At 40.9% G+C, this 26023-nt stretch overlaps 1 protein-coding gene across 6 annotated transcripts in view; it reads left to right on the top strand.

The window, feature by feature from the left end:
- FNDC3B (fibronectin type III domain containing 3B) overlaps window positions 1–26023 on the top strand; it is a 331748-nt gene that overhangs the window by 190001 nt on the left and 115724 nt on the right. The gene's annotated exons all lie outside the window — the stretch shown is intronic.

Genomic DNA, 26023 nt, shown 5'->3' with positions numbered 1-26023 from the left:
TGTGGAAGAGATCCAAAGTAAAACTATTACTCTTTCTAAGAAGTAGAGGGCTAGTTTAAATCTCAAAATAATTACACCTTATAAACCCAGATGTAATTACTTCTGTGCTGTAGTGGAATTTATCATTGTGCAACAGGAATATATTTCCGTTTAGTTTTAGGCATCAGTTATTGTTTACTGCCACCTTCGACATCCCGAATGAAGTATTCCTAGGCCGAGAATGAGACGGTAGAACTGGGTCACCACATACAGCCTGAGAGACATCTGCTTGAGAGGACGTGTGTTTTTTTTTGTAGATTAATCTTGCAGCTATAGATCAGTTAATTTGGGCAAGAATGTGTATGTGTTTTAAATGAAGCTTTTTAGGTAAGATATAAAGACAACCTATTTTGATGCCACAGGAGTTAAAAACAGAGGCTTTTTATATGTGCGTATATAGAAGACTGACTTAAGTAAGCAAAGGAAGGTGACTTTTTGATAAGTGAAGTGCGTTTACAGATATCATTAAAGAAAGCCGTGAACAACTGTAAAAGGATAGAACCAATTATAACACTGATTAAATATACTGTTTCCTTCTTGGACCTCATCCAGGTAGAAATAGGGACCGTGTATGTGACAATGTACCTGTGAATTAAAACAACGCAGGTTGTGTATATTTGATAGTGTAGGGAAGACGGGCCCCTGTTGGGGCAGAGGAAAATTAGGTAAAACCAGACATTGGCATCAGCATTTCCCCCTGTATTGTTTATGAGTGAATTGTGGCATGAAAAAGAGGATTAGTAAGATAAAGTGAAAAGTTATTTCTGAGTGAAATGTATTACATGTTCTTTCAACCTTTGTTCTTTGTTCTTTTCTGTATTTTCCAAGTTTTATGTAATCATGCATTATTCTTATGGTTAGTAAACAAAACAGAAACAAGTATGTGAAAGAGACCCAAGGTTCCGTAGGCCTTTAAACAGCTCTTAAGGCAAAGTGCTATGTCTGCCATATAAAAGAATTTTTAGTCAAATGACACTACCATGTCTAAGTTTGAAGTTAAAGTACTAGCAATATTATCATTTTTAACCATAGGCATGTAAGAGAATTCACACCAAAAAATTAACAATAGGTTTTCCTAAGGAGAATTTTAGTCTATAGAAAGGAGAAAAAGAATGTATAAACTGTCTTCAGCTTAAATGTCCATTTGCTAAAATGGAATTGAAAACTTACGTCCTGACAAAAACCTGCACACGAAGGTTCATAGCAGCTTTATTCATAATTGCCAAAACTTGGAAGCAACCAGGATGTCCTTTGGTAAGTGAATGGATAAATAAACTGTGGTACATCCAGACAATCGAATATTACTCAGCACTCAAACGAGATGAGCTCTCCAGCTGTGAAAAGACATGGAGGACCCTTCAATGAACGTTAGTAAGTGGAACAAGTCAATCTGAAAAGGCTACATTCTGTATGATTCCAACTATAAGATAGGAAAAGGCGAACTACAGAGGCAGTAAAATCTGCAGTATTCGGGGCTTCAGGGGAAGGGCGGGATCAATAGATGGAGCACCCAGGACTTTTAGGGCAGTGAAACTACTCTGTGTGATACTATAATGGTAGATGCATGTCAATATGTTTGTCAAAACCCATAGAATGTACCACACCAAGAGGTACATAGACACTAATGTAAACTCTGGACTCTGGGTGATGGTGCCATGTCAGTATAGGTCCATCAGTTGTAAGAAATGTACTACTCTGCTGTGGGATTTTGATGGGTGAGACAGGCTGTGTGTATGTGGGGGCGGGATATGTATGTGGGCATTCTCTGTACCTTCTGTGCAATTTTGCTGTGAACATAAAACTGCTCTAAAAAAACAAAGTCTGTTAAAAAATAAATACCTGAGGAAATTGAGGACAAGTAAGATGAAGACATGAGTATGGTTGTATATAAAAGAATGCTTTAGAACTGCTTGATGTAGGCCATATATTTGGCTTTGAGCTTCCTGGTTGCCAAAGCAAAGAGGGAAACATGAATCAGGTGGAGTAGATGAACAAAAGCGCCTCTTGTTCGTGGAGTCCATTGTGTGGTTCATATGCTTTGGTCCTGTCTCTACCTTGGGATGTGGTTGCTGCCTAAAGGGATCCTGAAGGCTTTTGTCTGCCTTCTCGTAAATGGGAGCGTTCTCCCAGGGTATCTTTTTACTTGAATTTGCTGCATCTGGCCTCTGTCCCCAAGAAACAGTTCTCTTAAATAATTTTTAAGTTTACAATGCTGTCTGATTAATATTAAGGTGTACTTAATACTAGTGTGATTGGCCTGTTTACATTCATATGTGGTGTGCCCAGGAATAGGATGAATACTTCATCATGATTTGTGGCTTGTGACATTTTCCTACATTCTACTTAATTTAATTTAAAATTAAATTCCCTGACTTTTGAGGGAATCTATTTGAGTTGCTTACCTTTTCACTACTTATAAAAGACAAATATTTAAAAAAAAAAAAAAGGGCGCACTTTAACTTTGTACCTGGTGTTGTGATGAGACTAAGTACGTGTAAAAGAAGCAAACAAAATCTAAACAAATAAATATATTTAAAAGATGGAGATAAATTAATTACTCTCTCGTGTCCTGGTTCTCTCAGTTGACTGTACTGTAGGAACACTGGTGGGACTTCAAAAAAAATACAGATCCTGAAACCTTATTTTAGACCTAGTAAGTCGGAATGCCTTTGCCTGATCTGGCTTCATGTTCTTATCAAACCTCTACTGGGAATGGTGGTCACCAGGGTAGGGAACTACCGTTCTAATGGTAAGGATGGTCACAGAGGGTGTGCTTCACCAAGTTGGACACGATAGGAGGTAGGAACATTGTTTAATTCACCATTCTCTCCCCACCTTCTAGAACTATGTCTGGCACATAGTAGGGACTCAGTAAATATTTGTGGAATGAATCTTGTGTTCTTTATTGCTTTGTTTTCCAGAACAAGCTTTCTGTTTGAACACATGGCGCTATTGTACTACTTCCTTTTCCTAAAACAAATTGCCGCTCTGCTCAAGGATACTGCCCTGCAGCCGGCCCCTCGTTTCGTTTGCTGTTACCTTCACGAAGACAGCTTAGCCAGGACAGAGTCCCACGGCACCCTCAGGGACATGCAGGATTCCTGTCTCCTTACACTGCCATGGGGCTAATGGTGTGATGTGGCAGAGAATAGTGGGGACTTTGGTATCAGATGTATTTGGCTTAGAATTGGAGTTTGTCACTTCCTATTTGCTTTTAGTATTCCCTGAATCTCTGTGTCCTCATTTGTGAAATGGGTATTTTAATTCCCATTATTACATATTAAAAATAGCCTAGCTCAGTTCCTAACATCTCAGTATAATGGTAACCCTTGTTATTGAATATTCTTATTGTCTCCCTCCTGTAATCTTAGGATCACCTCGACCCAAGATATCCTCTTTTCAAAACAGGTGTCTCTCTACCCTCCCCTCCGATGGCTTTCCTTCTTCCCTTCATGCCTTCTCCCTGTAACTCCTACCCCTGTAAGCCAGGAGTGGCTTTCTTCTGCTTAAACCCGTCTTAGGTTTTGAAAGCTAAGCCCTGTCCTCTGGACCCACTACCCTGAAAGTCACATGCAGGTTCTCTGAGAGAGGTTGCTACCGGTGTAGAAATGTGCTACCTACCCTGAGGTGCCAGATTTCATACATGTTCTCATCATCTCCTTATGGAACACTTACAGCTCTGAGTGAGAGAGAACTCTGGATACTCTCTTAGGGCATCCTTTATCGTGGACCCTGTCTTTGTCATCTCCTCTTACATTTCTTATAACCTCGGTTTATGATTCCCATTGCTCAGTCTGGTCCTCCATAGACCTTCCCGAAGGACCACCTTATGTTTTAAGATGTGATTATCCATTTTCCCCTCCATCCCATCCTCTGTATTACAGCTGCAGCTGCATCAGATCCAAACATGCCACTCCCCTCCTTAAGGAACCTCCATGGTGGTCCCCACTGTTCGGAGAGTAAAGTCTGAACTGCTTGATGTGGCACTTGCTTGCCTCCCAAAGTACTTCAGATTTCCCCACCAGGTGCCAAAAGTTTTGCCCCATTTCATGAATACGCCTCATTCTCTCTTCTTGGCCTGTCCTTCTACTCCCTCTGCCAGCAAACTCCACCTCAGTTCTTCAAGAACCAGCTGAAATAGCACCTCCTCTGTGAAGCCTGCCTGTCTTCCCAGGGCTTAATAATGGCAGATTAGTTAGGGAAGAAATATTTCAAGAATTTGTCCCTTCTTTTCCTTTGCCAGCGTTTGATGTTAGACCAGCGCTTGGGCACCAAGTCCATAGTTGTTCAAGGACAGGAATGGAACAGTTTGACCTTGTATGCACAATGTCGTGCATGAGCTAGGCCTTGAGCCTGTTTTGTGGCCAAAACCCAGTGAAAATGGTCACGTTGCCTTTCATCACAGAGGCTAAAGAAATTCCTCGCTCTTCATTGAGTGAGTGGGAAATTCCATTCCTTCAATTTCATCCTTGGTAAGAACCAAAGTATACGATATTAAGGCAGTTACCCAGTGGGATGCAGGTTTGTAACTGAGATATCCCAATTTTCAACATGAGCTGTATTTCCTTTGTCGTACATCCTCAGAAAGGAGAGTGACAGGGCCGGCCCGGTGGCGCAGCAGTTAAGTTCGCACGTCCTGCTTCTTGGTGACCCGGGGTTCGCCGGTTTGGATCCCGGGTGCAGACATGGCACTGCTTGGCGTGCCGTGCTGTGGTAGGCGTCCCACATATAAAGTAGAGGAAGATGGGCATGGATGTTAGCTCAGGGCCACCTTCCTCATCAAAAAAAAGAGGAGGACTGGCAGTAGTTAGCTCAGGGCTAATCTTCCTCAAAAAAAAAAAAGAAAAAAAGGAGAGTGAGGTTAATGGCTAGTATTGTTTTAGAAAGGATTATGTGAAGCCAGAGTGAAATAACAGCTTTGATAAGGATCCACTGTCTAATAATATGAACAGACCAAAGCAATCCCGTTAATTATGGTGTGTGTGTGTCTGTGTGTATGAGGAACTCCAGCAGGGAGAGAGGGAGAGACGACTTCAAGAGTGCTAAGTCACAATCTCCAGACACTTTTTTTTGTGTAAAACTGTGTTGTGTGTGCCATTAATACTGCTGACCTTTCCCTTGTCCCTGGGTTTACCCCAGGAGTGAAGATGTCTTTTTCAATCAATATTTAATAATTTAAAACTTTAATGGAACTGTAAGGGACAGTCGTTTGTATTTTGGATTGTGTGATATGTAGCAAGTCATTTCACTAGGCCTCAGATTCCCTTTCAGTAAAACGAACAGGTTAGGGTCATTGATTTTCAAAATCTTATTAATGAGCATATGTTCCTTTTTCAAACACTCTTATGGGGATCCCCAATTAAATACAGTATCCTCCCCCCACGGTAGTGATGCGGGGTCGGTGAGCCGAGGAGTCGAAAGAAAGATTTCTTAGACTCTCAAGATCTGGCAGTAGTGCTCTTTTATTTAGAGAATAGTGTGGAATAGCATGGGGACAGGACCCATGGGCAGTCAGAGCTTCTGCTGCCGCCACTTCTGCTGCCGCCGCTTCTGCTGCCCCTGCTGGCATGGGGACAGGGCCCATGGGCAGGCAGAGCAGCTGCTGCCCCCGCTGGCATGGGGACAGGACCCATGGGCAGGCAGAGCTGGTGCGTGGGGACAGGACCCACGGGCAGTCAGAGCTCCTGCTGCTGCCCCAAGTTGAGGGTTAGGGCTAATTTTATAAGGCATGGGTATGTGACTTATTTTTACTGGAGAAAAGAAAAGATGATGTAAAAAGTCATTAAATGATTGCAGTGCAGATGGGGTCTGGTTATTGTGCGGTCATATAACTTTAGATACGAATCTGGCCATATAGATCGGCATGTAGGTGAGGATGCCCTGGGCTTCTCTCCCTGGGGCGGTCCTAATTCATACCATAAAAAAAGTCCACTGGGTCGTATAGTTTGGCATGTAGGCCAGGTCACCTTGGGCTTCTCTAGCTGGGGCAGCCTTAATCCACATCAGTAGTACTTGTATAATGACAAACACGTACTGGTGGTGGGAGAGACCTCTTTGTGTTGTAACATATAGGTAATAGCTCATGTGAAAACTTCTAGAACTTACAGTGCCATGTGGGACAAAATGGTGAGAATTCCAAATATGGAAGAAAACTCTTGGCATTTGACCTTTGGAATTGTTGAAAATCCAAAGATTCAGTTACACTCCAGATGGAATTCCACCACATAGTCGTAATTTCTGGTTGTCACACCAAAAGCCGGTGACAAAAGCATTGCTCTTGTGCTTTTCTCCTCAGAGATCACAAGCTGCCTTCTGACCCAGGAGTATTCCTTATTTCCAGGTTTTGTATTCTAGTTTCTTCTCAGAGGATCCTCCCTGACATTTTTTCTCTTCCTGTATTTTGCTATTACTTCTCAGAAACCAGAATCTGACCCCAACATCTGTTTACCCAAAATTAGCATGAAAATGTACTCATTCTGCAGATAAGAATTACTGTAGTAAGGTTTGGGATGGCGTCTTCCACTAGAGGTCTGAGATCATGAACACTTGTGGGTCCTTGGAGTGTGTCCTTTTGCTGGATGGCGGGGGCTTTGGGAGGGGGTGGCTGCATCCATCCACCTGTGCAGGGCTGACAGTGGTTTCCTTTGTTTGCAAGGACGAGCTGCTGTTAATAAGGTCTGGAATGTTGGGAGTCAAGGCAGGTTTTCTTTTGGCATCTCTTGGTCTTGGCTCCCTATAAGAGAGAACACTGGTGCTTTTCTGTTTCAAATAAGATATTTAGTGGGGCTTTCACACTTCATGAGTGGCTGATTTCTCCTTTCACTTGCAACCTTTTCTGTCTCAGGAGTGCATATCCTCCTACGCATGCTCAGACAGGGTGTCTGGCAAGAGACTTTGGTTGTGGAGGGGGCAGAGTTCTTCTTTTCTCCAGAAGTGTGTGCTTTCCTCGCTGTATTTGAAAATGTCATTTCTAGATGGACTTCCATTATTGCTTCGTCTCTGAGGTCTGTAGTTGATGATAAATCCTGTGTGTTTTCACTGGTCTGCAGCTGCTTATGAATCCTAAGCATGGCAGAAATATCAAGAAAACATGAAAAAAAAATTACAAGTGAGCTCAGGTCAGTGGAATTCACCCATCTTTCTGCCAAGTACAGTCTGAAAAGTGAAAATAGTCCAAACAAACCCAAATAGCTTTTATTTTGTACAAGGTCTATGTGGAGCCCTGGATCAAAAGGCAAGAGACATTCGTTTTGGCAGGAAACTGGGCAATTAAAACCCTCACTTCCATGTCAGACGTGGGCTGCCAGTTCCATCCCCTGGTCTTGGAGGCCTCTGAGTGACTCTGGTTGAAGTATGAACAGACTTCCAGGCCTTGCAGCAACTACCTACCTGGGGGATGGGAAAGGAGACAGGTTTGGAGACAGAAGGTGGTTTTCAGAAGCCTTCTGACCTGGGCGTTATCCTCTGAGGACCAGAGCTAGAAAAGTCAAACTACAAATAACTCTTTTTCTGTAAGACCCCAGTATGCTGATTTTTTTTCCTTATAGAGGTGTTGACTTCACTGGTGCAAAAGTAAATGTATGGCCCAACAGAGAGGAAACTGGAGCCCAGGTTGTTGCTAATGAGTAGAGTGGGGAGTAGCCTTATCAGGTTGCATCACTTATCCTATCTTTTTGTCTTTTGGGCGCCCCCCCCCCCCCCCCCCCCGTATTTTTGTTGCAGTCTGGAATGTTTTAAAGATGTTAACTACATGATTCTTTCAACAGGCAGGATGAGGTATTTTTGTCATGTCACGTTAAGAAGTCTTAACCCCTTAAATCATACTGGAAGCTTCACATTTTTCACTTACATATAAAAAGACAAACGTGAAAGAATTCTTCGAGTTTTATTTTGAAAAGAATGTTCAGCAGAAGATTGAGGGCAGAATTTTGATTAGTTTCTCCCATATGTAGTACTTAACTCTGTGAACCCATATTATTTTCTCTGCCTTTTTGCTTTCTTGGGAACTGATCATAGAGGCATTTAGATGACATCAGAACCCATGTTGGTAAAATACATGTCATCCCAAAGAATCCTTTAAACAGCAGGTATAAGTGATGACATGGTTTGTTTCTGGTACATATGTAACCTTCAATTTTATTGAATTGAAACTTTTATATGTTATTCTCTCATTTAGCTAAGCTGAATTCTGAATTTAACTGGGTCCGAGGTCATCATCACAAATGTGCTGTACTTTGAAACAAAATAACGTACTAGTTGGGATCTTACAGATCTAAGTTTAGTTCCAGTTCTGCCACTTGTGAGCTGTGTGCCTTTTTGGGCAAGATAGTTAATGTCTCAAACCATCGATTTCTTCATGTATGTATAAAATGGAGTAATTAATAACATCTATTTCAGAGGGCTGTCATGAACTCTTAATACAATTTCAGACACTTACTAAGCACTTTAAAAATGTTACGGAGTGTGAGTGAAGAAAGACCATGACATTTTTCTGCTCGTGAGAACTGCCTCCTGTGGGTCATGTTGGCGGAACCCCTGGCCTGTGAGCGCCCCTAAGCGTGCTGAAGGGCGAGGCATCCTGCAGTCTCGGTCAGGGTTGAATGACCTTGAGTGCCAAGGACTTGAGATATGAGAGGATTCCAAGGGGCGTCCACTTCCCCCAAAATTCTCCTGACTATTGCTACCCACATACAACTTGATGAATTCTGGGCTAGAGTAAAATTCAGCCCTGCCTCCTCATCTTTCCTCTGCCTCGTCTCTGGGCTGGATTCTCTTGTAAGGCTGTGGAGTGGAGCAGCCTGATTCGCTGTTTGAACCTGCTCAACACATTGACTGCTTTAAATTACTTTGCTAGATATTAGAAGTGTTTGGGGAAAAAAGGAGGGGGGGTTAGCTGGAGACGACTTGGGCAACCAGCAGTTTCTCTATATTTTGCTAAAACACTCATATTACTTGCTGTAGGACAGTTAGTTGACCCAGGTGGATAAGCTAACTAGGAAACCCACTAAATTTCAAAGTCTTAGACAATTTTTCCTTATACCTTGGAAGTCGTCATCACTTCCACATTCTATTGGTCACATAATGTATCTATTGATACGTTATGGAAGGCATCTACACAGGTGTGCATACCAGGAGAGAATGACCATGGGTGGGTAGGGGAGGGTGGTGTCACAGAGGCTGGCCGTCCACAACGTAGTGTGTGGAATCAGAAACTATTTCTGTTAAACTCTATCTGGAATAGTCTCAGCATTTGTGATAGAATTTTGGGAACTTTCCAGCTGTTATGTCAACATTGATCTTGTCACTGAATCTTTTTCCATGGAACGGTCCTCTAGGATCCTTACATATCACTACTGTAGGAAGAGGCAGGGTGTGGAATCTGTGATTTTGTGGGATGAGTGTATTGTAATTAGACAATTATAGTCAGTATTGCAAATGTGCTAATTATAGATCATCCTTCTGCCATGACCAGCCTTGGCATTTATTTTAAATTTAATTTGCCCAACCAAGCACACCACGCTGTAGCAGACTATATTACCCTGTTCCAATTTTTGGTACTGTTAATCAGCCCTTGAACTTTGATTAAGAGTTGACTAGAGAACACAGGTACGAAATGAGAAAGGTCCATGGGATACAGTGGTGATACTAGCTCTCAGTGCTTGTGATTTACAATTTACAAAGTAAAGAATTTAAATGTCCCTACAGAGGACAATAAAATTTCCTCTTTTTCCCTCTGGTGCTGAATTTGCATTTTGACCTTCCTTTCTCCGATTCTAACTACTGCTTTGCAGCTGCATCAGAAGAATGAGACTGTCCCTGTAGGTATTGTGGACAGGAAAGGCCAGGTAATAGTGGTGGGGATGACTTGCTCCAAGCACAAAAGGGAGCTGTGACGATTCAGGAAGACTGGAAAATGAGGCGGCGGGCGAGCAGTGAGAAGGGCCGCAGAGGAAGGGTACGTTGAAATAAAGGAAGCGGCCAAAGAGGAAAACAAGTAGAGTGAAAGGAGCAAACACAGTGGACAGGGAAGATTAGATGGACTGTGGAATAAAGATAATTTGGAAAAAAATGAGGCAGAAAATAAGAGAGGTTTCATGGTTCCATTTTTATGTATTCCGTTCCTCCCACTAGGTTAACATTTTCCAGACGAGTGAGGTGGAGAGGGGAAAGCCTTTTTCACCTATTGTGTGTGCTCCGTGAGCTCTTTTTTTTTGATGGCTCCTCTTTGAACAAATCTCGATGTGACTAAATCTCTTACTCTTTTTCCCATTTGGACTTTCCCAATACTTACGTATTCCTCCTGCCAGTGTACGTTGATTTGATAAGCAGATTAAAAGCGAAGTCTTACGCAGAACTTTGAAAGGAGTTAGCAGTACACTAGATTGAGCTATTGGCTTTTTGAATAGTGATCTGCAGTTGTTAAAGTGATTTTTAGAGTTTGATACGCTTAAAAACTGGAAATTTGGAAAATTTTCCTCGTTTTTAGTTTTAACTTAAAAAATTAAGAACAGGAAAGGGTTTGCCTTTACCGTTGGGTTAGTGTGCCTTTGTTAAAAGCACTCTGCTTTAAATGAAGATGCATGATTATTTTCAGGTCTTCTTACAAACTGAGGTTACTTTAAAATGCAGTCAGTTCTTTCTGAAGAGAAAAAAGGAAGTTCACTCTTAACTTTACCTTTATACGCCACATAATGATGTTTTGGTCAACAATGGACTGCATATATGGTGGCGGTCTCATAAGATGAGTACCATGTAGCCTAGATGTGCAGTAGGCTATACCATCTAGGTTTGTGTACGTGCCTTCTGTGACGTTCACACAAATCTCTAACGATGTATTTCTCAGAACTATCCCCGTTGTTAAGCGACACATGGCTGTATATAATAAAAAGGAATTTTGATGGCATTTCTATTATATGCCCAAGCCTTGCTTTCTAGACGTATTAGAACTACCCCAGGAAAGAAACATGAGGAAGTGAGAGGGAAGAAATAGGTCTACCAACAATTTTTTAAAATTGTGATAAATGCATTTATTACTGCTGCTCTAAATTCACATGGTGAACTTCCGTTGACCTCTTTTTCCCTGTTTGACCAGACAGATTATTATATGGAGCAGTAAGAGCCTTAAAACAAAGAGGGATGGAGAAACTGCCATATTTTAGGTTCACTGAGTTTCTCAAAACTATTTAAGTATCTTGCCAAGCACATTCAAAAAAATATGTATTTAGTCTTTCAAGAAGATTTATCTTGTGGTGGAATGTTACTCCAAGGAACTCCAGAAGATACCAACATCTCTTGAAAACTGTGGTTAAAAATTATGTGTTACTTAAGTGAAAAATGGTTATTGGTGCCTTAATTCTTCAGCTATCAGGTTTTTAAAATTTTTTGAAATGCGCTGACGCCATTAATGTTGTTTACTACTCACCTGTCATCCATGAGAGGGTGGCTCAAATTTGATTGCAGACAGTTTTCGTCTGAAACTGTATTTCCATTTCATTGAAGGTATTCATGTCTGTGAAGTATTATTCTCTATAGATTTCAATTTCCGGATTTAGTGGACTCAACACCATCTAGATGATCATGCATGAAGGCAGACTGTCTCTATGAAGTTTCATAAGTCACTACTACATAGCATTTTACAGAAGCAGGATTATCTTTTAGATAGGAGTCTCTAAGATTTACTGCTGATTTGCCTGATTCCTCAATGCATACCTGCCTGTTTTCTGCATCATTTCTTTTTTTTCTTTTTAAAGATTGGCACCTGTGCTAACATCTGTTGCCAGTCTTTTTTTTTTTTTTTCTTCTCCCCAAAGCACCCTGGTACATAGTTGTATACTGTAGTTGTGAGTGCCTCTGGTTGTGCTATATGGGATGCCACCTCAGCATGACCTGATGAGTGGTGCCATGTCCATGCCCAGGATCAGAACCAGTGAAACCCTGGGCCGCCAAAGCAGAGCACGTGAACTTAACCACTCGGCCATGGGGCTGGCCCCTCTGCATCATTCCTTATGAATAATTTCAAGGCCATTGGTTACCAGTGCTCACGCTACCCCCTAGTTGGAATGGGAGATGCTCACAGTAATCTTTCATACTTAAGCTTTCCGAAATTTGGTTTTCTGAACTTGACAATCTGTGGGATGTTTTGTGCCCAGATATTGGGATTCTCACCCATTCTTCTCTTTTCTCCTATTTTATACTTTTTTTTATTGCTTGCATTTTTAAATTCTGTGAATTCTTTTTTTCCCCCCACTCGGTATACCTGACTTCTGTGACCTGCCATATGTATCATCACTAATAATATGAATGGATTTTTTAAATTCAGAACTTTTTGTTTATTTGCTCATTTGTTCATTTACTGCTGGAGTATTTTTATTTTCTTTTATTTCTTTGGAATGAGAAAGGAGATAGGAGATGATAGATGAGAAGAATGTTTTTAGTACTAGATTTTTTATGTTGAAGAAGAAAGACTGAAGACTTGCTCTTATTTTAAGACAGTGTTACAAGCTCATTGAGCACGTCTAAAGAAAAAGATAGCTCTTCTTTAAGGAGTGTGACCAACTTGGTAGATTAACTGTGTCCCTTGTTTCTATTTCCTTCCTGCTTACCCCTTTGTTCATGTTTATTTTCAGTAGTCTTCTCACCAGCAGGTAACCAGCCCTGGATAAGAAGAGAAGGGAGAATGTATCCAGCTTGCTGCTGGTACTAGCTCTAGTAAAGATTAAAAATGATGCTCAGAAATTATCTGTAGGGTTCATTCATAATATTGAGTAGGTCCATAGGAAATTGCTGGGGTTTTTAGGTTAAAAGCAATTAAATATTAGAAATGTTATATGATTCAACCTAATATTTCAACCTCCAGTGTGATTTGATAGTTGATAAGTATCTGGGCAACATAAATCTCTGTTCCATTTTTCGCCTGTTGCCACACCAGAGTTAATTTCCCCCCCCCCTTTCAATGTTAAGAAAGAGTAAGAGAAATCAGTGAACACCAGGGAATGTGGATAATATGTCCACTGATAGGTTATTTTTGCAGGAAGCATATCAAAAGTGATGTTTTTGGGAGGTGGTAGTTGCCTCTTTAAGGCAGAATATATTGGATTTTATAAAGATACCAAGGAATAAAATGGAATAAGGTTACAGTGCCCAAGATGTTCAGTTGGAATGATGGCTAGATTCTTATTGATTAATGTTAGAGAATGAGACCCCAGAATGGAAGGTAAACCATCCCTAGACAAGTGGTAATCATAGGTGACAATTAGGTTAATTATACTTTATTTAGGTGGTGGTTTCGTTCCTGGAAAATTTTTTTTTTTCAAGAGAAATTTGAGGCATTTGAGAATCGAGTGTTTTCTGGAAACTTGTGTGGGTAATTTTTCAGTTTTATCCAATTTCCTGAGTCTTCTGGGCATATTTTCAGGCCTAGATTTATGGACACTGTACATAGTATCTGCTACAAAAAGGCCATTCTCCCATCAGGCTTCTTGGAAAGCATCTTGTCTATCTTTCTGCTACACTCTTGTGAGCAGATGTTCCCTCAGCATTTTTGAATCATTTTAATTCACAAGATGGGAAAAATGGGATATCTAAAGCAAAAGATAATTTCTGTGATTAGGCAACTGCAGTTGAGCAAGGGTACATGCCAGTGTTCTGAATCTTTTCTATCCCCGTGCTAAATTTGGGATAATACAATGTGGTGACTTAGTCTGTTGTAGTCAGACCCAAAAAATTGAGTAGCAATTTTCAGTTCTATATTATTAGGAGAATGGATTAAAAATAAAAGTTTGTGAAAACTCTAGCACAGCCCTGGCACATCATATGAACCCAGTCATTTAATTTGGCTTACTTTTCTTTGCCCTCTCCCTAATCATACTGAAATTACTGCCATCCTTGAAGAGGTTAGCATGATGGAGCACACCTCTGATAGGCTGTGTATTAGTTTCCCGTGGCTAACAAATCACCAAAAAGTTAGTGATTTAAAACAACAGAAATTCATTCTCTCTCAGTTCTGGAGAGAATCTGGAGAATACAATTTTGGAGGTCAGAAGTCTGAAATTAGTATGACTGGGCTGAAAGCAGGGTGTCCGCAGGGTCGAGCTTCCAACAGAGGCTCTTAGAGAAGAATCTCTTCCTTTCTTCTTCCAGCCAGTGGATGCCAGCATTCCTTTGCTTGTGGCTGCATCACTCCCATCTTCAAGACCGGCATCTTCAAAACTCTTTCTGCTCCATCTTCACATTGCCTTCCCCTCTGGATGTGTCGCATCTTCCTCTGCTTCCCTCTTGTAAGAATACATTTGATTTTATTTAAGGCCCACTCAGATAATCCAGGATAATTTTCCCATCTCAGAATCCTTAATCACATCTCCAAAGACTTTGCCATGTAAGATAACGTTCACAGGCTCCAGGGAATAGGATGTGGATATCCTTTGAGAGCCATTTTCAGCCTACCATGGGCTACTTCCGGTATTCCCATTCTAGAAACTTGGCGAGAGCCAGCCTGTTACCCTGCGTACTGTTTAGATCTGATTGATGTATTCCTGCTCCTTCCTCATCATCCACCAGAGGCTTTTCAATGAGTTACAGATAATATAAATTGTATCAATCAATCAATCAATTATATAAATCGATCAGTATAGAGTACATGTGTTCTTTCCTTGGTGGCTGTCATCTAGGCGGAGTCTAATTATTGGTTTAATTTTGAGGAAGAGTTATATGGACCCTGAGATGTCAAATGGGTGATAAATTCTAGAGCCCTGTTATCTGCCTTGCTATGTTTTTAATAATTATTGCCTGATGTAATGAAGCTTATGTCTTATAGATTTCCTTTTTTGCCCTTGGGTGAATGTTTTGCCTAAAATGGAAAGACAGAAAATATTTTAACTACATACCAGATAGTATTTGAAATCAGTTAGGATTATTTCCTCTTCTAGAATTCTGTGATTCTCTGAAACTTGATGCAAAATAGATGTTAAAGCTGCATATATATAACTGTATAGTTTAAACATCAGCAAGTCATTGATTGGATGAAAAAATTAGTCAAAACTCTGTATCTGCTCTGGGTTTCAAAAATTTCCTTGGACTGTAATTATAGAATTATGAGAAGTCCTAAAACAAGAAGTTGGTGAGAGGAGTGAAGTTGAGGTACAAAGCCCAGATTGTGTAAACGAAGAAGAAAGAAAATGTAGGGGAAAAAAAAGTTTTCCAAACATGAGAACTCGCTAAGATGATACATGACAGAAGACAGCAGGTACAGATTCCATGACAGTCTGTATATGGGAATCAAGGAATGGAGGCTACACTACCAGTTATGTGGGTCACCGTCTCCCCGTGGCCAGGTTCAAACCGTATCAGATGTACCAGTTCAGTTGTATAATCACCTCTTGTGGTATTGCTGGGACCTTAATAAGGGGGAAGAGAAGCTGAGGGGATGGCATCATGTTACCTGTCTGGAATAGCTTCTCCAGTCTTACTTTCAATGAATTTAAGACATTGTCTGTCTAATTGAAGCCATTTAACTCTACCCATAGTCTTGAGTCTTTAGTTTAGCTACTTACGTGTTTTTTTCCATATGAGTATCAATCACTTACAGCATATACTATGCCCTGCCAGTTCCTTTTGGAACCAATTTAAATGAGAAAAATAAAGGACTTTGGGAAAAATTATTGAAGTATGTCTGCTAAATTGTTTTACTATTTGAGAACAGCTCTGGAGACTGAAATACATTTTCCATTTAGTAGAGTTTGGCTTTTTTTGTAAGCCACAACATTCATGGAAATATGTTGAAATCTTAAATGTAGAGAATATGACTTACTGCTTTTGGTATTACTTGCTGTCTAGAATGATGTTGCGGTCTATAGTACAGTATCTCTCTGATCAGCAGCATTCAAAACAAGGATAACTTCAGACCACAATGGAGCGTGCGTATTGTGATTCACAACTTTCTCCCTGTTCTGGCTTCTTTAGGTTGTAGAGCAAGTATGCTACAAACCCTTGCTTTTCCATAGGACATTTCCTTGAATATATATGCGTGGTCATTTGACTTGCCACTCTTCTTAGATATTAAAGTCATATGTTAAAACTTAGGTCTAGAAAGTCACTTTAATTATTGTAAAACAAGTAATAAGTTTCTGTACATTTAAAACATTTTTCATTAAATGTGACTCTTTTCCTAAATTTCCAATATTATTATAGGCTTGTTTTTTTGTTACTTTGTTTTGTTTGTGAGGAAGATTGGCCCTGAGCTAACATCTATTGCCCATCTTCGTCTTTTTTTTTTTTTTTTGAGGAAGATTAGCTGTGAGCTAACATCTGCTGCCAATCCTCTTCTTTTTTGCTGAAGAAGACTGGCCCTGAGCTAACATCTGTGCCCATCTTCCTCTACTTTGTATGTGGGACGCTTGCCATAGCATGGCTTGACAAGTGGTGCATAGGTCCACACCCAGGATCCAAATGAGCCAACCCCAGGCCGCTGAAGTACAATGTGCTAACTTAACTGCTGTGCCACCAGGCTGGCCCCTGCCCATCTTCCTCTTTTTTGCTTGAGGAAGATTGTCAGTGAGCTAACATCTGTGCCAATCTTCTTTTATTTTGTGTGGGATGCCACCGCAGAGTGGCTTGACCTGAAGTGCTAGGTCCGGGCCCGGGATCTGAACCTGTGAACCCTGGGCCGCAAAAGCAGAGCACGCAAACTTAACCACTCGGCCATGGGGCTAGCCCCTTGTTTTGTTTTTTAAAGACTATTTTTTTAGAGCAGTTTTAGGTTCGGGGCCAAATTGAGAAGAAGGTATGGAGATTTCCCCTGTACAGTGCTTGTTTTTTAATCTGTGTGTGGTCATGCACACTTTCATAGAAATTTTATTCCCTGAGCTAGTCTCTCTGCTTTAACTTTATTCCCTTACAATTCATTTCTCCACACAGTAGCCAGGGGATCTTGTTAAAACCTTCCTTGTATTCTTTTCGAACTTAGAGTAAAGAGCAGACTCTTTACCCCAGTATCAAAGTGTGCATAGACTGAGTGCTGCCTCAGCTGCTTCCAGCCCTGCTCCAGCTCCCCGGGCTCCAGGCCTTCCTTCCCAGTCCTCGAACATGCCAGGTCCTTTCTGCCTGAGGGCCTTCACTCTTTGTTTCTTCTGCCTTGAAACTTCTCTTGCTCTTTGTGCGGTAGGGCCCTCCTCGTCGTTCCTGGAGGAGACCAAAAACTTCGGGGTCAGAGAGGCCTTCTGAGACTCCTCCGTCACATCACCCTTTAAAAATGTTCTTCATGGCACCCCCCCAGCTGACCTGAGCATGTTTGTGCATATGTGTCTATGTCGTCTGTATTCTTGCTGCAGAGTTCACCCCTTGCGTGGATTGGAAACAGATTGGAGTTGTGTCACAAGTTCACGTGCAGAGCTCATTCAGAGGGCCTTCCAAACATCTTTTATAGATAATATGAATTGCTGAATTTGTTTAAAAAATTTCATTTTATAAGGCTTGGGTTAAAATACAGAATTGCACGGCATTGCGAGGAGTTACCACCTCGTTTATTATGCTTGTTTATGTGCCGGAATTGCACAGCACGTAGCACAAAACGCATTCTTGAGGAACTGAACTGCTGGGTAAGAATCGGATGCTATGCCTATTGCATCCACACTGATGAAGGGCTCTCCTATAATGAACTCTTTTATTTCCTTCCTGCCAAATAAATGCAATAAACTGTCGTCACTGCTCCCCTCATTTTTGTTCAGTAAGAATTAACCTCTCTCGGTGGCAGAGGCCCTTTTGGCCGGCCCTGTCATTTCTGCTCCCATTAGCTTTTACCCTTAGGTGGAGTCTGGGCTTTGTGTTTGCCCTTATCCAATTACGTTGCGTTTCATGTAATTCATGGGAATTAAAATTTCACTCAGAGACTCTTGTCGGCATGGCAGTAAAAACATTTCGGAATAGATTTTAATATGGAAACCTTTTGTTTTAAATGATTGCTTTCTCCCATAGTTTGGGATGTTTTTCAGACAACAGCTTTTGGTAGCCTGATTCTCTTAGCACTTTTATTAAACCATCTTTAAAGAATGGTATAATAACTTTTGTAATACAGTCACGCCCTGCGTAACGATGTTTTGGTCAGTAATGGACCGTACATATGACGGTGATCCCATAAGGTTAGTACCATACAGCCTGGGTGTGCAGTAGGCTATCCCCTCTAGGTTTGTGTAAGTGCACTCTGTGATGTTCCAACAATTAAATGACCTAACGATGCGTTTCTCAGAACATGTCCCTGTTGTTGAGGGACACCTGGTTGTTCTCAGCGTCTTTGGCACTCAGAAAGCTTTTGTATGCTCTTATTCTATTGAAAGGGGAGATGAAAATGTTCTTTTCTGATTTTGGGGGAAATGTTGTGAAATCTGAGTTTTCCGACCTCTTTGTGGTAGTGCTAGGGACCATTTGCCTGCTTGCTCCCCACTTGGCTCTTCCAGCCAGGACTACCTTGCTCTTATGAGGAAGATCTTAAGTAAACTTCAGGTTTGTGCCAGAAATAAAAATGGGAATGCATCAACTTCAATAGAATGAGAGACAGAACAACAGGTTCTGCTTTAGGAATGATGAGTGGTGACTTCATCCACGTGTGAAAGCGTTCTCCACCAGGTAGTACATTGACATTTTGGAGCAAGGGTGCACTCTACCATCTTGGTTCAGAAAGCCCCCTAAAAATAGCATTCTAGGAAAGGAAGCCCCTGTGATCTGTAGCCTAGGAGATAAGCTTGTTCTGGTAGAACACATCTGAATAGGAAGCAAATCTACGCCCTTAAGATACTATCATTTGGGTCCAGATGATCACTGGGCTTAATCAGAGACCTCTAATTCCAGCTGTTTCTTGAAAGATTCCAGCAGTCTGAACTAAAGACGTGGGAGATATAAACCTGTGTTTGCCTGGAAACCAGGTTGTCGCCAAACTCAAGGGTCAGAAAGAAACCATTCCTTCTCTTACTCTCTGCAATAACTGTCTGAGTGTTGCGGGAGGGAAAGGTGTTTTGGAGGTTAAAAGTAATAAAATGTATTACCATGAGTCCTGTTTGCAACTTTAATAAAATCTGGGTATTTTCTTTAGTAGAACACCTTTTCTATTCTTGAATGAAGCTATGATGACCACCTGTATGGAGTCTAGCTAGAAACTGCCTTAAATACCTTAAGGAAAAAGTGGCTGAGCTTTGTGACAATGGGTTACAGTTCACAGTGCTGTGACCCTGTCTCCGGTCAATGACCAAAAGGCAGAGGTGATGGGCCGCATTGAGGAAGAGGACTGAGTGCTCTGGAAGACATAACTTCATTCTACACACAACTGGCTGTGATCATTATTTTAGATGTTTCCTTTTACAAGTTTCAGGAAATTTTTAAGTTCATATTTCAGGCAAATATTATTTATTTAAGTCTTTAGTCTTTGCTGGAGAGCATAGAACCCCAAAAACTCAGTGTGATGATCTTGGAACTTCCTTAATTTCTTTCTTCCCATTCTTAGTCTCTCTTCCCACTTCCTTTCACTTCCTCTGAAAATTAACACCTGCCAGCAAAATCAGCTTTATGCTACTTTCACTGGACGCTGGGGTCTAAAAATCAATCCTGGCAACTAATGTAAAGTGAAATTTGGAAGACGCCTGGATTCTCATGGAGTCGTGCAAGCTGAAGTTATTAAAGAGGATTAGGGACCACAGCTGGTGAGCAGATGGAATGCTTATAATTTCACAATCTTAGGTAGCTATAAACCCAAATCTGCGCAAAACCCATTTGCTTTTTCTCGAGTTCATTTCACTTTATCCTGCTGGAATATAACCCTGATCAAATGTGAAACTTGAATTGTTGTAGACGATGAGTCTTCATAGGTCACTCACTTCGATGCATCATTTATAATTCTGGTCATGCAATTTCTTACTCAATTGCATTTTAGTAACCACTGTTGATTAATGTACTTATGAGAAGCTCAGTAGATAGGGCAGACAGAATAAGAGTTTTACATTTAATTCAGAATGGAGAAATGAAGACTAGTTCACAATAACGCTGATGAGGTGGTGTAATTACATTACAGTGAAGACTAGTTCTCACCGGTTATGACTTAAACTCTTGAATCAGTTTCCTCAGCTCTTTTTCTGCGTGTCCATTTCATTAGAAGTACCTTTGTCGTGCATTCAGACAAGTCAGGCAGACCATCCACCTTCAACTGCTCTCCTAATCGCATACCCTCCCTCCATGTCTTCTCCCTTTGTACTGGTTTGTTATAATATGGGGACTTATATGTACACAGCGCAACTATTAGCCTCCTCAGAAACACAGGCCTGGGCCACACTCTCCAGTAGATTGGTGTTTCCTCCACAAAGGAAAGTGTTTTTGAGACTTTGGCTCAGTGGCTGTTACGGTCAAATTAGGAGCTTCATTCTACTGATGCAAAGATATTACTTTATACTTTAGTGGTTGTTCCTTTATTTAAGAATAGAATTAGTATCCGCTGTACAGTTCAGCACTTCTTTATCCTTACTGAAAGACTTAAGAAAAATGGCTGCATAGACTTTCAAGCTAATGCCAAGTGTCTGAAAATATAGAAAAACAGCTGGAGCCATAAATAAGTTGGGTAGTCAGATACACTCTGTACTAGCTGGTTGGGAAGAAAACAACACAGATATTTCAGGTGGTGCTGCCTAGCAAACAGCTGTAGTTTAACGATCCAACATCGTCTCCGTTCTCTTGGAACCAGTATGTGCTTCTCCTCTAAAGCCACAGTCAGCTGCAAAAATACTGTAACATGTGTTTTGGAAGCAATTACTGCATAATAGTGTTCTAGCCTCAAAACATCTTGAATGATATATTTCTATACGTGGGGGGTGTGGGGGGTAGAATATTGTGTTACTGATGCGTTGGCACGAGATAGTGTGTAGAATTGTCGTAGGAAATGGTCCTTTTTTGGATCAGCTTTTCAAATGATTTTCAGTAGTTTCTTTTTGGACTTCTAAATTGGCCTTGTGTAATTGGATATGACCTCTTATGGAAGCAGTATTATAAAAACACATTTTAACTTCCAGTGTAATTATTTTGTGCTGAACCAAGTAGTCTAGCAGTCCCTTCAAGCTGATAAATTTGTTTATCTTCATAAGTAAAATTGTTCTCCCCACCCCTCCTTGTTCCCCTTGGACGCAGGGGATGGCAAGATAAGAGGAGGTTTTGGAGTTCCCCCAAGAAGAGTTAGGCTGAGAATCAGAGACTAAAGGTTGATTCTGAGTTCTTTTCGATTTGCCTGTGTGATCCTGATCCCATTCTTAAAACCTCTAGTTTGTAGGATCTATATCTAGTAAATGGGTATAGGAAAACCAGATATATATTTGCGTATGCATGATGCATGTATTAGATTATTAGGGCTGCCGTATAAAAGTACCACAAACAGGATGGCTTAGACAACAGAGACTTATTTTCTCACGGTTCTGGAGGCTAGAAGTCTGAGATCAAAGTATCTGCGGGTTGGTTCCTTCTGAGGCCACGAAGGAAGGATCTGTTCCAGCTGTCTCTGGTGTGTAGATGGCCATCTTTTCCCTCTGTCTTCACATCCTCTTCCCGCTCTGTGTCTGTGTCCAAATTTCCTCCTGTTATAAGGACATTAGTCATATTGGGTTGGGGCCCATCCTAATGACCTCATTTTAACTTAATTACCTCTGAGAAGACACTATCTATAAATACAGTCACATTCTGAGGTACTGGGGTTTCGGACTTAAGTATATGGATTTGGGGGAGAACACAGTTCAGTCGATAACAATACATTACACAGGGCTATCTAATTATAAACAATATTTTTATACTGTAATTTTTAATTCTTTGAATTGCTCTGGGTATTCAAAATATTTTAATAAAATTTTATTCTAATTTGTTAGTGCAATCGAGTCGATTCTGACTCCTAGTGACTCTGTGTGCAGCAGAGTGGAACCGTGCCTGGTCTTTTTGGTGCCGTCCTTTGCACTATATCAGACAATGCTCCACTGCTATTCATAGGGTTTTCATGGCCAGTTTTTTCCAAAGTGAGTGGCCAGATCCTTCTTCCTTAGTCTTTCTTAGTCTGGAAGCTCCCCTGAAACCTTTCCACCATGGGTGACCCCGCTGGTATTTGAAATACCTGTGCCATAGCTTTCAGCATCACAGCAACACATTGCTGCCAGTATGACAGCCAACAGACGGGTGGTGTGGTTCTGGTGTGGTTCCTTGACTGGGAAACAAACCTGGGCCCCGACAGTGAGAGCTCCAAATCTTAACCACTAGACCACTAGGGCTGGCTTTTATTCTAAAGAAAACATTGATAGAAAAAAAAATCACACTTCTTTAGAACTTAAGACTCACCTGTGTTTTCCATTCCTCGTGGTGAATTTGCAAGTGAAAAGATACATCTTTACTCTGTAGGGATAAAATGGAACTGCTGTGTACACACCGTTCCGGCTCCTATCTCTCAGGGTGTCTTTTTGTTGGACTCTTAAGTGTAAAGGGTTGTTTGGGAGTTTATTGAGAAAGTTTCATCAGGAATGGGTGAGTTGAATTGCTTATTGTCAGCAGGATCAAAGAAATCTAAATTAACCTTTTGCTCAAGGGTAAACAGACTCTCGGTTGGAAGTTAAAGTTTGAGCAAATGGCATTGTTTTCCTCAAAGTGTCTCAGCTGCTAGACTGCTTGCTACAGGTGTTAAGCCGTAAAGACAAGTCCACAGTGCAGCCAAGTGGGACTTTGTGAGCCTGGGATAGAGAGCAGTGCAAAGAATGAGATCCCTCAATGGAGAATGGTGAGCTTTTCCTTCACTGGGATTGCAACTGGAGGACTGTTAATTATGGGAAGAAAGCCAGTCCCATCCTCCAGGGCGGAAAGAGAAAGGGTAGTCAGGGCAGTTGGAAGCACGCATTAAGATTGCAAAAAGGGAGACTTGCAAATACTTTTGCAGGTCAAACTTTCCTATTTGGCTGAGTAATTAATTGCTAAATAGGCATAATAGAGTCATCTCAAATGGTTCTTTAGAGACGCATGATTTGTGCACACAAAAAGCTATTGTGGAACAGGAAAGCTGGAAAACAACTAACTTGGCTAAACGAAACCGTGGCATTTTAGCCTCTAAAAACAACTTTGTGCATTCTCATTTAATTTTCTGAAATAAGATTAGTACATAGCAGCTTAAAAAATTACTGCTAGTAGGTAAAATGCTCCATTCTTCTCCAGGATACTGTCCAGAGTGAGGTCTAAGAATTCTCAATTGCTTAATTAGTGATGTGCTCAGTTGCATTTTTATCATCACAGCAAGCATGATGGCTTTATTCAGTTTTTTGCCAGGCAGACTGTTAGCTTTGGCTGTAGAAATATTTCTAATCCACACCAAATTTAGGATTCTTACTGAATTTATTTAGTATGTGCATAGTGGTTTCCTATGTAAAAATATAGATCTACAGTTTTTTTTTTTTTTTTTTTTTTTTTTGGTGAGGAAGATTGGCCCTGAGCTAACATCTGTTGCCAATCTTCTTTCTGCTTGAAGAAGATTGTCCTTGAGCTAACATCTGTGCCAGTCTTCCTCTATTTAATATGTGGGATGCTGCCACAGCATGTCTTGATGAGCGGTGTGTAGGTCCCTACCCAGCATCTGAACCCATGAACCCTGGGCCACCAAAGTAGAGCGTGCGAACTTAACCACTATGCTACCGAGCCAGTCCCAAGATTGATAGATTTTTGACACAGTTTTATTGTAATGTGTTATTTGATATATAATATTGTGATCTATTAAGGTGTCTCCCCTTATAACTCTCTCCACCATGATGTCTATCATGTACTTGTTTCTAAATATTTGGAGAATAAAAGCATACTATAGGCGGGGCTGGCCCCATGGCCGAGTGGTTAAGTTCGCACGCTCCACTGCAGGTGGCCCAGTGTTTCGTTGGTTCGAATCCTGGGCACTGACATGGCACTGCTCATCAAACCACGCTGAGGCAGCGTCCCACATGCCACAACTAGAAGGACCCACAACGAAGAATATACAACTATGTACCGGGGGCCTTTGGGGAGAAAAAGGAAAAAAAATAAAATCTTTAAAAAAAAAAAGCATACTATAGGCATTGACGGGGAGTATTTCTCTGACCATTTGTTCAGTCATACATTCAGTGAAGGTTTCTGTGCCAGGCACTACCTAGGCACTGGAGAGATCAATGACACACAGTACAGACAGCATTCCTGTACCCGTGAAGTTTACCCATATCGTTTTTTGGAGAGGTGGAGGATACATACTGTGAGCAGAAAGAGAGGCAGTGGGACATATACTTCAATACGGAGAGGAGGGTGGGATGGTAGGGGAGATGCTACAGAGAGCACCATTGCAAGTGAGGGATAAAGGCAACACTGCCTGGAGGGAGGCACAAAGGATGAGAAGAAACAGCTAGAGCAGGAGGGGAGGGATACACTCACATGCATGTTCCCTACTCTCCTTCCACCCTTGGGTGACTTAAAGGTTTGTCTCTCACAAATTAGCCTTTGACATCTTGATGTTTTTATAATAGGAATTTTATCATTATAATCTCTAGGAAATTATTTTAAAATCAGTTATCTAGATGAGGAATTGTCAATTTAATATCATTGCTGAGAGCTGTAATTTGAATCTTTTTATCTCCGTCACTCATTCCTTTCCTGTCCAGCTTCCCCTCCACTCCCCCTTTTTTTAGGCTGTCTCTTCTACTTTTTTCTTCTGTGCTATCTTATCTTGTATATTTTCCTCTTGTGCGTTTTTATTTCTTGTCTAGTTTGGTCCATCACCCAAATGACTGCTTTTGCTCACGGGTTCACCCAGGCCTGATGAGCTCACCCTGGTCCTGGGGTTGTATACCCCAGCTCTGAGGAGATGGGGACCAGGTGAGCATGGTTTTTTCATTTGCAGACTTTGAAATGTGCCTGGTAAGATGTGCCGTTTATAAAGTTGGTTGGGGGTATAAATGCAGTATTCCAGTTCTCAGACCTTGTAACTGAATTTTTTAATATACATGCAAAAGACATTTATTAAGGCCTAAGGAGATCATGTTTGAACAAGAAGGGAAGCCCATTTGGATGACAGAGATGCAGCTGTGTGGCTCAGGAGTCCTTTATACAGAAAACTGAATAAATTCCAAATAATTTAATTTTATAAAAGACTTAGAATGAGACAGGAAGATCAGTGTATATGCCTTTGGTATAGAATAGTTTGCTTGAAAACAGCTCGACTTCTTTCACATTGATCTTGAATTCGTGGGATGTCTGCTCTATCATAGATGTTTTGGAGAATGAAGTGAAAAAACTTGAAGAGTAGAGGGCTTCTAGTCCTCAAAGAGGGGTCCCAATTCTGGAGAAAACTCTCTTGTAGATAGCATCCTCCATAGAGACATCTCCTGCTTGCTGGCCCTGTCGAACTTTTCATTTTAGTTTATTTCTCACTTTGGTGCATTTAGAATACAGTTTTTTTTTTTTTTTTTTTTTCTGTGTTGGGACAGATGGTGCTGTCTCTTTTGATTATCTGTTTTTTAAAGGGAATTGTTGATTAGGGAGAACAAGAAATGAAACACAGCCAGATTAAATTGAGAGCAGAAATTACACAATCCAAGGAGAGCCAAGTGTGTTCTGTGTTTTCCTGCTTAAAGTTTACCATGGTTTATGTCTGAGTTTCTAGAGTTCACATTTGCTACATTTTAAAATGTCATTTAAGATGGCTTTTGGGTTATTGATTTGCTTTGTTTTAACTTTAATTTCTAAAAGATACAGAAATAAGAAATATTTAGATAGTTTTTCTCTTTCCGGTCACATTTAAATAAGAAAATCCTTGGGTAACAGTTGCTTTTGACACATCCAGAAACTTTGGATAAATTTTACTTTATGCTACTAAAATCTCTCCGCTGCAGTCTGCACGTGTTCTCATTGTTGGCCCAGTGATCTTAAACCGGAATATTTAACAGGTGTTCAAAACAAAAGTCTCAAGGAAGTGGACAAAGGGGACAGA

This window comes from Equus quagga, chromosome 4, assembly GCF_021613505.1.
Source record: "Equus quagga isolate Etosha38 chromosome 4, UCLA_HA_Equagga_1.0, whole genome shotgun sequence".
Lineage (NCBI taxonomy): Eukaryota > Metazoa > Chordata > Mammalia > Perissodactyla > Equidae > Equus > Equus quagga.
The sequence above is the reverse complement of the archived record's forward strand: the minus strand, read 5'-3'. Positions and strand labels throughout refer to the sequence as shown.